Raw genomic sequence first — 12,321 nt, 5'->3', positions numbered from 1 at the left:
GAAAAGATTTCGACTTCAAAAAAGTGTAAGATTTTCATGAAAAGATTTCTGCTTCAAAAAAGTTGAAAATTTTCATGAAAAGATTTCGGCTTCAAAAAGTTGAAAATTTTCATGAAAAGATTTCGGCTTCAAAAAAGTTGACCATTTTCATGAATAGATTTCGGCTTCAAAAAAGTTGAAAATTTTCATGAAAAGATTTCGGCTTCAAAAAAGTTGAAGATTTTCATGAAAAGATTTCTGCTTCAAAAAAGTTGAAAATTTACATTAAAAGATTTCGGCTTCAAAAAAGTCAAAAACTTTCATAAAGTATTTCGGCTTCAAAAAAGTTGAAAATTTTCATGAAAAGATTTCTACTTCAAAAAGTTGAAAATTTTCATGAAAAGATTTCTGCTTCAAAAAAGTCTAAAATTTTCATGAAAAGATTTCGGCTTCAAAAAAGTCTAAGATTTTCATGAAAAGATTTCGGCTTCAAAAAAGTTGAAAATTTTCATGAAAAGATTTCGGCTTCAAAAAAGTTGAAAATTTTCATGAAAAGATTTCTGCTTCAAAAAAGTTGAAGATTTTCATGAAAAGATTTCTGCTTCAAAAAAGTTGAACATTTTCATGAAGTATTTCGGCTTCAAAAAAATGGAACATTTTCATGAAAAGATTTCGGCTTCAAAAAAGTTGAAAATTTTCATGAAAAGATTTCGGGTTCAAAAAAGTTGAAAATTTTCATGAAGTATTTCGGCATCAAAAAAGTTGAAAATTTTCATGAAAAGATTTCGGCTTCAAAAAAGTCTAAAATTTTCATGAACTATTTCGGCTTCAAAAAAGTTGAAAATTTTCATGAAAAGATTTCTGCTTCAAAAAAGTTGAACATTTTCATGAAAAGATTTCGGCTTCAAAAAAGTTGAAAATTTTCATGAAAAGATTTAGACTTCAAAAAAGTTGAATATTTTCATCAAGTATTTCGGCTTCAAAAAATTCGAAGATTTTCATGAAAAGATTTCGGCTTCAAAAAAGTTGAACATTTTCATGAAAAGATTTCGGCTTCAAAAAAGTCAAAAACTTTCATGAAGTATTTCGGCTTGAAAAAAGTTGAAAATTTTCATGAAAAGATTTTTACTTCAAAAAGGTTGAAAATTTTCATGAAAAGAATTCTACTTCAAAAAGTTGAAAATTTTCATGAAAAGATTTCGGCTTGAAAAAAGTTGAACATTTACATTAAAAGATTTCGGCTTCAAAAAAGTCAAAAACTTTCATGAAGTATTTCGGCTTCAAAAAGTTGAAAATTTTCATGAAAAGATTTCAGCTTCAAAAAAGTTGAAGATTTTCATGAAAAGATTTCTGCTTCAAAAAAGTTGAAAATATTCATGAAGTATTTCGGCTTCAAAAAAAGTAGAAATTTTCATAAAGTATTTCGGCTTCAAAAAGGTTGAAAACTTTCATGAACTATTTCGGCTTCAAAAAAGTCGATGATTTTCATGAAAAGATTTCGGCTTCAAAAAAGTTGAAAATATTCATGAAGTATTTCGGCTTCAAAAAAATGGAACATTTTCATGAAAAGATTTCTGCTTCAAAAAAGTTGAAAATTTACATGAAAAGATTTCGACTTCAAAAAGTTGAAAATTTTCATGAAGTATTTCGGCTTCAAAAAAACTTGAACATTTTCATGAAAAGATTTCGGCTTCAAAAAAGTTGAAGATTTTCATGAAAAGATTTCTGCTTCAAAAAAGTTGAAAATTTACATGAAAAGATTTCGACTTCAAAAAAGTCTAAGATTTTCATGAAAAGATTTCTGCTTCAAAAAAGTTGAAAATTTTCATGAAAATATTTCGGCTTCAAAAAAGTTGACCATTTTCATGAAAAGATTTCGACTTCAAAAAAGTTGAAAATTTTCATGAAAAGATTTCGGTTTCAAAAAGTTGAAAATTTTCATGAAAAGATCTCGGCTTCAAAAAAGTTGAACATTTTCATGAAAAGATTTCGGCTTCAAAAAAGTTGAACATTTTCATGAAAAGATTTCGGCTTCAAAAAAGTTAAAAAATTTACATGAAAAGATTTTGGTTTCAAAAAGTTAAAAAATTTTCATGAAAAAATTTTAGCTTCAAAAAGGTTGAAAACATTCATGAACTATTTCGACTTCAAAAAAGTCGAAGATTTTCATGAAAAGATTTCGGCTTCAAAAAAGTTGAAAATTTTCATGAAAAGATTTCTGTTTCAAAAAGTTGAACATTTTCATGAAAAGACTTCAGCTTCAAAAAGGTTGAAAACTTTCATGAAAAGATTTCGGCTTCAAAAAGTTGAAAATTTTCATGAAAAGATTTCGGCTTCAAAAAAGTTGACCATTTTCATGAAAAGATTTCGGCTTCAAAAAAGTTGAAAATTTTCATGAAAAGATTTCGGTTTCAAAAAGTCTAAGATTTTCATGAAAAGATCTCGTCTTCAAAAAAGTTGAACATTTTCATGAAAAGATTTCGGCTTCAAAAAAGTTGAACATTTTCATGAAAAGATTTCGGCTTCAAAAAACTTGAACATTTTCATGAAAAGATTTCGGGTTCAAAAAAGTTGAAAATTTTCATGAACTATTTCGGCAATAAAAAAGTTGAAAATTTTCATGAAAAGATTTAGGTTTCAAAAAAATTGAAAATTTTCATGAAGTATTTCGGCTGCAAAAAAATGGAACATTTTCATGAAAAGACTTCAGCTTCAAAAAGGTTGAACATTTTCATGAAAAGATTTCGGCTTCAAAAAAGTTGAAAATTTTCATGAAAAGATTTCGGGTTCAAAAAAGTTGAAAAATTTTCATGACAGGATTTTGGCTTTAAAAAAAGTAGAAATTTTCATAAAGTATTTCGGCTTCAAAAAGGTTGAAAACTTTCATGAACTATTTCGGCTTCAAAAAAGTAGAAGATTTTCATGAAAAGATTTCGGCTTCAAAAAAGTTGACCATTTTCATGAAAAGATTTCGGCTTCAAAAAAGTTGAAAATTTTCATGAAAAGATTTCGGTTTCAAAAAGTTGAAGATTTTCATGAAAAGATTTCTGCTTCAAAAAAGTTGAAAATTTTCATGACAGGATTTTAGCTTTAAAAAAGGTAAAAATTTTCATGAAGTATTTCGGCTTCAAAAAGGTTGAAAACTTTCATGAAAAGAATTCGGCTTCAAAAAAGTTGAACATTTTCATGAAAAGATTTCTGCTTCAAAAAAGTTGAAAATTTTCATGAAAAGATTTCTGCTTCAAAAAAGTTGAAAATTTACATGAAAAGATTTCGGCTTCAAAAAGTTGAAAATTTTCATGAAAAGATTTCGGCTTCAAAAAAGTTGACCATTTTCATGAAAAGATTTCGGCATCAAAAAAGTTTAAAATTTTCATGAAAAGATTTCGACTTCAAAAAAGTTTAAGATTTTCATGAAAAGATTTCTACTTCAAAAAAGTTGAAAATTTTCATGAAAAGATTTTGGCTTCAAAAAGTTGAAAATTTTCATGAAAGTATTTCGGCTTCAAAAAGGTTGAAAACTTTCATGAACTATTTCGACTTCAAAAAAGTCGAAGATTTTCATGAAAAGTTTTCGGCTTCAAAAAAGTTGAACATTTTCATGAAGTATTTCGGCTGCAAAAAAGTCGAAGATTTTCATGAAAAGATTTCTGCTTCAAAAAAGTTTAAAATTTTCATGAAAAGATTTCTGCTTCAAAAAAGTCTAAAGTTTTCATGAAAAGATTTCGGCTTCAAAAAAGTTGACCATTTTCATGAAAAGATTTCGGCTTCAAAAAAGTTTAAAATTTTCATGAAAAGATTTCGTCTTCAAAAAGTTGAAAATTTTCATGAAAAGATTTCGGCTTCAAAAAAGTTGACCATTTTCATGAAAAGATTTCGGCTTTAAAAAAGTTGACCATTTTCATGAAAAGATTTCGGCTTCAAAAAAGTTTAAAGTTTTCATGAAAAGATTTCGGCTTCAAAAAGTTGAAAATTTTCATGAAAAGATTTCGGCTTCAAAAAAGTTGACCATTTTCATGAAAAGATTTCGGCTTCAAAAAAGTTGAAAATTTTCATGAAAAGATTTTGGTTTCAAAAAGTTGAAAATTTTCATGAAAAGATTTCAGCTTCAAAAAGGTTGAAAACTTTCATGAACTATTTCGACTTCAAAAAAGTTGAACATTTTCATGAAAAGATTTCGGCTTCAAAAAAGTTGAAAATTTTCATGAAAAGATTTCGGGTTCAAGAAGTTGAAAATTTTCATGAAAAGATTTCGGGTTCAAAAAAGTTGAAAATTTTCATGAAAAGATTTCGGGTTCAAGAAGTTGAAAATTTTCATGAAAAGATTTCGGGTTCAAAAAAGTTGAAAATTTTCATGAAAAGATTTTGGTTTCAAAAAGTTGAAAATTTTCATGAAAAGATTTCAGCTTCAAAAAGGTTGAAAACTTTCATGAACTATTTCGACTTCAAAAAAGTTGAACATTTTCATGAAAAGATTTCGGCTTCAAAAAAGTTTAAAATTTTCATGAAAAGATTTCGGCTTCAAAAAACTTGAAAATTTTCATGAAAAAATTTTGGTTTCAAAAAGTTGAAAATTTTCATGAAAAGATTTCGGCTTCAAAAAAGTTGACCATTTTCATGAAAAGATTTCGGGTTCAAAAAAGTTGAAAATTTTCATGAAAAGATTTTGGTTTCAAAAAGTTAAAAAATTTTCATGAAAAGATTTCAGCTTCAAAAAGGTTGAAAATTTTCATGAACTATTTCGGCTTCAAAAAAGTCGAAGAATTTCATGAAAAGATTTCTACTTCAAAAAGTTGAAAATTTTCATGAAAAGATTTCGGCGTCAAAAAAGTTGAAGATTTTCATGAAAAGATTTCTGCTTCAAAAAATTTGAAAATTTTCATGACAGGATTTTGGCATCAAAAAAGTAGAAATTTTCATAAAGTATTTCGGCTTCAAAAAGGTTGAAAACTTTCATGAACTATTTCGGCTTCAAAAAAGTCGAAGATTTTCATGAAAAGATTTCTGCTTCAAAAAAGTTGAAAATTTTCATGAAAAGATTTCGGTTTCAAAAAGGTTGAAAACTTTCATGAACTATTTCGACTTCAAAAAAGTCGAAGATTTTCATGAAAAGTTTTCGGCTTCAAAAAAGTTGAACATTTTCATGAAAAGATTTCGGCTTCAAAAAAGTTTAAAATTTTCATGAAAAGATTTCGGCTTCAAAAAAGTTAAAAATTTTCATGAAAAGATTTCGGTTTCAAAAAGGTTGAAAACTTTCATGAACTATTTCGACTTCAAAAAAGTCGAAGATTTTCATGAAAAGTTTTCGGCTTCAAAAAAGTTGAACATTTTCATGAAGTATTTCAGCTGCAAAAAAGTCGAAGATTTTCATGAAAAGATTTCTGCTTCAAAAAAGTTGAACATTTTCATGAAAAGATTTCGGCTTCAAAAAAGTTGAAAATTTTCATGAAAAGATTTCGGCTTCAAAAAGTTGAAAATTTTCATGAAAAGATTTCTGCTTCAAAAAAGTTGAAGATTTTCATGAAAAGATTTCTGCTTCAAAAAAGTTGAAAATTTACATGAAAAGATTTCGGTTTCAAAAAGTTGAAAATTTTCATGAAAAGATTTCGGCTTCAAAAAAGTTGAAAATTTACATGAAAAGATTTCGACTTCAAAAAAGTTGAACATTTTCATGAAGTATTTCGGCTTCAAAAAAATGGAACATTTTCATGAAAAGATTTCGGCTTCAAAAAAGTTGAAAATTTTCATGAAAAGATTTCGGGTTCAAAAAAGTTGAAAATTTTCATGAACTATTTTGGCATCAAAAAAGTTGAAAATTTTCATGAAAAGATTTCGGCTTCAAAAAAGTCTAAAATTTTCATGAACTATTTCGGCTTCAAAAAAGTTGAAAATTTTCATGAAAAGATTTCGGCTTCAAAAAGTTGAAAATTTTCATGAAAAGATTTCGGCTTCAAAAAAGTTGACCATTTTCATGAAAAGATTTCGGCTTCAAAAAAGTTTAAAGTTTTCATGAAAAGATTTCGTCTTCAAAAAGTTGAAAATTTTCATGAAAAGATTTCGGCTTCAAAAAAGTTGACCATTTTCATGAAAAGATTTCGGCTTCAAAAAAGTTTAAAGTTTTCATGAAAAGATTTCGTCTTCAAAAAGTTGAAAATTTTCATGAAAAGATTTCGGCTTCAAAAAAGTTGACCATTTTCATGAAAAGATTTCGGCTTCAAAAAAGTTTAAAATTTTCATGAAAAGATTTCGGGTTCAAAAAGTTGAAAATTTTCATGAAAAGATTTCGGGTTCAAAAAAGTTGAAAATTTTCATGAAAAGATTTTGGTTTCAAAAAGTTGAAAATTTTCATGAAAAGATTTCAGCTTCAAAAAGGTTGAAAACTTTCATGAACTATTTCGACTTCAAAAAAGTTGAACATTTTCATGAAAAGATTTCGGCTTCAAAAAAGTTTAAAATTTTCATGAAAAGATTTCGGCTTCAAAAAAGTTGAAAATTTTCATGAAAAGATTTCGGGTTCAAGAAGTTGAAAATTTTCATGAAAAGATTTCGGGTTCAAAAAAGTTGAAAATTTTCATGAAAAGATTTTGGTTTCAAAAAGTTGAAAATTTTCATGAAAAGATTTCAGCTTCAAAAAGGTTGAAAACTTTCATGAACTATTTCGACTTCAAAAAAGTTGAACATTTTCATGAAAAGATTTCGGCTTCAAAAAAGTTTAAAATTTTCATGAAAAGATTTCGGCTTCAAAAAAGTTGAAAATTTTCATGAAAAAATTTTGGTTTCAAAAAGTTGAAAATTTTCATGAAAAGATTTCGGCTTCAAAAAAGTTGACCATTTTCATGAAAAGATTTCGGCTTCAAAAAAGTTGAAAATTTTCATGAAAAGATTTTGGTTTCAAAAAGTTAAAAAATTTTCATGAAAAGATTTCAGCTTCAAAAAGGTTGAAAATTTTCATGAACTATTTCGACTTCAAAAAAGTCGAAGAATTTCATGAAAAGATTTCTGCTTCAAAAAAGTTGAACATTTTCATGAAGTATTTCGGCTTGAAAAAAGTTGAAAATTTACATTAAAAGATTTCGGCTTCAAAAAAGTCAAAAACTTTCATGAAGTATTTCGGCTTGAAAAAAGTTGAAAATTTTCATGAAAAGATTTCTACTTCAAAAAGTTGAAAATTTTCATGAAAAGATTTCGGCGTCAAAAAAGTTGAAGATTTTCATGAAAAGATTTCTGCTTCAAAAAATTTGAAAATTTTCATGACAGGATTTTGGCATCAAAAAAGTAGAAATTTTCATAAAGTATTTCGGCTTCAAAAAGGTTGAAAACTTTCATGAACTATTTCGGCTTCAAAAAAGTCGAAGATTTTCATGAAAAGATTTCTGCTTCAAAAAAGTTGAAAATTTTCATGAAAAGATTTCGGTTTCAAAAAGGTTGAAAACTTTCATGAACTATTTCGACTTCAAAAAAGTCGAAGATTTTCATGAAAAGTTTTCGGCTTCAAAAAAGTTGAACATTTTCATGAAAAGATTTCGGCTTCAAAAAAGTTTAAAATTTTCATGAAAAGATTTCGGCTTCAAAAAAGTTGAACATTTTCATGAAAAGATTTCGGCTTCAAAAAAGTTAAAAATTTTCATGGAAAGATTTCTGCTTCAAAAAAGTTGAAGATTTTCATGAAAAGATTTCTGCTTCAAAAAAGTTGAAAATTTACATGAAAAGATTTCGGTTTCAAAAAGTTGAAAATTTTCATGAAAAGATTTCGGCTTCAAAAAAGTTGAAAATTTACATGAAAAGATTTCGACTTCAAAAAAGTTGAACATTTTCATGAAGTATTTCGGCTTCAAAAAAATGGAACATTTTCATGAAAAGATTTCGGCTTCAAAAAAGTTGAAAATTTTCATGAAAAGATTTCGGCGTCAAAAAAGTTGAAGATTTTCATGAAAAGATTTTTGCTTCAAAAAATTTGAAAATTTTCATGACAGGATTTTGGCATCAAAAAAGTAGAAATTTTCATAAAGTATTTCGGCTTCAAAAAGGTTGAAAACTTTCATGAACTATTTCGGCTTCAAAAAAGTCGAAGATTTTCATGAAAAGATTTCTGCTTCAAAAAAGTTGAAAATTTTCATGAAAAGATTTCGGTTTCAAAAAGGTTGAAAACTTTCATGAACTATTTCGACTTCAAAAAAGTCGAAGATTTTCATGAAAAGTTTTCGGCTTCAAAAAAGTTGAACATTTTCATGAAGTATTTCAGCTGCAAAAAAGTCGAAGATTTTCATGAAAAGATTTCTGCTTCAAAAAAGTTGAACATTTTCATGAAAAGATTTCGGCTTCAAAAAAGTTGAAAATTTTCATGAAAAGATTTCGGCTTCAAAAAGTTGAAAATTTTCATGAAAAGATTTCTGCTTCAAAAAAGTTGAAGATTTTCATGAAAAGATTTCGGTTTCAAAAAGTTGAAAATTTTCATGAAAAGATTTCGGCTTCAAAAAAGTTGAAAATTTACATGAAAAGATTTCGACTTCAAAAAAGTTGAACATTTTCATGAAGTATTTCGGCTTCAAAAAAATGGAACATTTTCATGAAAAGATTTCGGCTTCAAAAAAGTTGAAAATTTTCATGAAAAGATTTCGGGTTCAAAAAAGTTGAAAATTTTCATGAACTATTTCGGCATCAAAAAAGTTGAAAATTTTCATGAAAAGATTTCGGCTTCAAAAAAGTCTAAAATTTTCATGAACTATTTCGGCTTCAAAAAAGTTGAAAATTTTCATGAAAAGATTTCGGCATCAAAAAGTTGAAAATTTTCATGAAAAGATTTCGGCTTCAAAAAAGTTGACCATTTTCATGAAAAGATTTCGGCTTCAAAAAAGTTTAAAGTTTTCATGAAAAGATTTCGTCTTCAAAAAGTTGAAAATTTTCATGAAAAGATTTCGGCTTCAAAAAAGTTGACCATTTTCATGAAAAGATTTCGGCTTCAAAAAAGTTTAAAGTTTTCATGAAAAGATTTCGTCTTCAAAAAGTTGAAAATTTTCATGAAAAGATTTCGGCTTCAAAAAAGTTGACCATTTTCATGAAAAGATTTCGGCTTCAAAAAGTTGAAAATTTTCATGAAAAGATTTCAGCTTCAAAAAGGTTGAAAACTTTCATGAACTATTTCGACTTCAAAAAAGTTGAACATTTTCATGAAAAGATTTCGGCTTCAAAAAAGTTTAAAATTTTCATGAAAAGATTTCGGCTTCAAAAAAGTTGAACATTTTCATGAAAAGATTTCGGCTTCAAAAAAGTTTAAAGTTTTCATGAAAAGATTTCGGCTTCAAAAAGTTGAAAATTTTCATGAAAAGATTTCGGCTTCAAAAAAGTTGACCATTTTCATGAAAAGATTTCGGCTTCAAAAAAGTTGAAAATTTTCATGAAAAGATTTCGGGTTCAAAAAGTTGAAAATTTTCATGAAAAGATTTCGGGTTCAAAAAAGTTGAAAATTTTCATTAAAAGATTTTGGTTTCAAAAAGTTTAAAATTTTCATGAAAAGATTTCGGCTTCAAAAAGTTGAAAATTTTCATGAAAAGATTTCGGCTTCAAAAAAGTTGACCATTTTCATGAAAAGATTTCGGCTTCAAAAAAGTTGAAAATTTTCATGAAAAGATTTTGGTTTCAAAAAGTTAAAAAATTTTCATGAAAAGATTTCAGCTTCAAAAAGGTTGAAAACTTTCATGAACTATTTCGACTTCAAAAAAGTCGAAGATTTTCATGAAAATTTTTCTTCTTCAAAAAAGTTGAACATTTTCATGAAGTATTTCGGCTGCAAAAAAGTCGAAGATTTTCATGAAAAGATTTCTGCTTCAAAAAAGTTTAAAATTTTCATGAAAAGATTTCTGCTTCAAAAAAGTCTAAGATTTTCATGAAAAGATTTCTGCTTCAAAAAAGTTGAAAATTTTCATGAAAAGATTTTGGTTTCAAAAAGTTGAAAATTTTCATGAAAAGATTTCAGCTTCAAAAAGGTTGAAAACTTTCATGAACTATTTCGACTTCAAAAAAGTTGAACATTTTCATGAAAAGATTTCGGCTTCAAAAAAGTTTAAAATTTTCATGAAAAGATTTCGGCTTCAAAAAAGTTGAACATTTTCATGAAAAGATTTCGGCTTCAAAAAAGTTTAAAGTTTTCATGAAAAGATTTCGGCTTCAAAAAGTTGAAAATTTTCATGAAAAGATTTCGGCTTCAAAAAAGTTGACCATTTTCATGAAAAGATTTCGGCTTCAAAAAAGTTGAAAATTTTCATGAAAAGATTTCGGGTTCAAAAAGTTGAAAATTTTCATGAAAAGATTTCGGGTTCAAAAAAGTTGAAAATTTTCATTAAAAGATTTTGGTTTCAAAAAGTTGAAAATTTTCATGAAAAGATTTCGGCTTCAAAAAGTTGAAAATTTTCATGAAAAGATTTCGGCTTCAAAAAAGTTGACCATTTTCATGAAAAGATTTCGGCTTCAAAAAAGTTGAAAATTTTCATGAAAAGATTTTGGTTTCAAAAAGTTAAAAAATTTTCATGAAAAGATTTCAGCTTCAAAAAGGTTGAAAACTTTCATGAACTATTTCGACTTCAAAAAAGTCGAAGATTTTCATGAAAATTTTTCTTCTTCAAAAAAGTTGAACATTTTCATGAAGTATTTCGGCTGCAAAAAAGTCGAAGATTTTCATGAAAAGATTTCTGCTTCAAAAAAGTTTAAAATTTTCATGAAAAGATTTCTGCTTCAAAAAAGTCTAAGATTTTCATGAAAAGATTTCTGCTTCAAAAAAGTTGAAAATTTTCATGAAAAGATTTCGGCTTCAAAAAGTTGAAAATTTTCATGAAAAGATTTCGGCTTCAAAAAAGTTGAAAATTTTCATGAAAAGATGTTGGTTTCAAAAAGTTGAAAATTTTCATGACAGGATTTTGGCTTTCAAAAAAGTAGACATTTTCATAAAGTATTTCGGCTTCAAAAAGGTTGAAAACTTTCATGAACTATTTCGGCTTCAAAAAAGTCGAAGATTTTCATGAAAAGATTTCTGCTTCAAAAAAGTTGAAAATTTTCATGAAAAGATTTCGGCTTCAAAAAAGTTGAACATTTTCATGAAGTATTTCGGCTGCAAAAAAGTCGAAGATTTTCATGAAAAGATTTCTGCTTCAAAAAAGTTGAACATTTTCATGAAAAGATTTCGGCTTCAAAAAAGTTTAAAATTTTCATGAAAAGATTTCGGCTTCAAAAAGTTGAAAATTTTCATGAAAAGATTTCGGCTTCAAAAAAGTTGACCATTTTCATGAAAAGATTTCGGCTTCAAAAAAGTTGAAAATTTTCATTAAAAGATTTCGGTTTCAAAAAGTTGAACATTTTCATGAAAAGATTTCGGGTTCAAAAAAGTTAAAAATTTTCATGAAAAGATTTTGGTTTCAAAAAGTTAAAAATTTTCATGAAAAGATTTCAGCTTCAAAAAGGTTGAAAACTTTCATGAACTATTTCGGCTGCAAAAAAGTCGAAGATTTTCATGAAAAGATTTCGGCTTCAAAAAAGTTTAAAATTTTCATGAAAAGATTTCTGCTTCAAAAAAGTCTAAAATTTTCATGAAAAGATTTCGGCTTCAAAAAAGTCTAAGATTTTCATGAAAAGATTTCGGCTTCAAAAAAGTTGAAAATTTTCATGAAAAGATTTCGGCTTCAAAAAAGTTGAAAATTTTCATGAAAAGATTTCGGTTTCAAAAAGTTGAAAATTTTCATGAACTATTTCGACTTCAAAAAAGTCGAAGATTTTCATGAAAAGATTTAGGCTTCAAAAAAGTTGAAAATTTTCATGAAGTATTTCGGTTGCAAAAAAATGGAACATTTTCATGAAAAGATTTCGGCTTCAAAAAAGTTGAACATTTTCATGAAAAGATTTCTGCTTCAAAAAAGTTGAAAATTTACATGAAAAGATTTCGGCTTCAAAAAGTTGAAAATTTTCATGAAAAGATTTCGGCTTCAAAAAAGTTGAAAATTTTCATGAAAAGATTTCGGCTTCAAAAAAGTTGACCATTTTCATGAAAAGATTTCGGCTTCAAAAAAGTTTAAAGTTTTCATGAAAAGATTTCGGCTTCAAAAAGTTGAAAATTTTCATGAAAAGATTTCGGCTTCAAAAAAGTTGACCATTTTCATGACAGGATTTTGGCTTTAAAGAAAGTAGAAATTTTCATGAAGTATTTCGGCTTCAAAAAGGTTGAAAACTTTCATGAACTATTTCGGCTTCAAAAAAGTTGAACATTTTCATGAAAAGATTTCTGCTTCAAAAAAGTTGAAAATTTACATGAAAAGATTTCGACTTCAAAAAAGTGTAAGATTTTCATGAAAAGATTTC

Source organism: Labrus bergylta, chromosome 13, assembly GCF_963930695.1.
Source record: "Labrus bergylta chromosome 13, fLabBer1.1, whole genome shotgun sequence".
NCBI classification, from domain to species: Eukaryota; Metazoa; Chordata; class Actinopteri; order Labriformes; family Labridae; genus Labrus; species Labrus bergylta.
Note: the sequence above shows the minus strand (reverse complement) of the source record.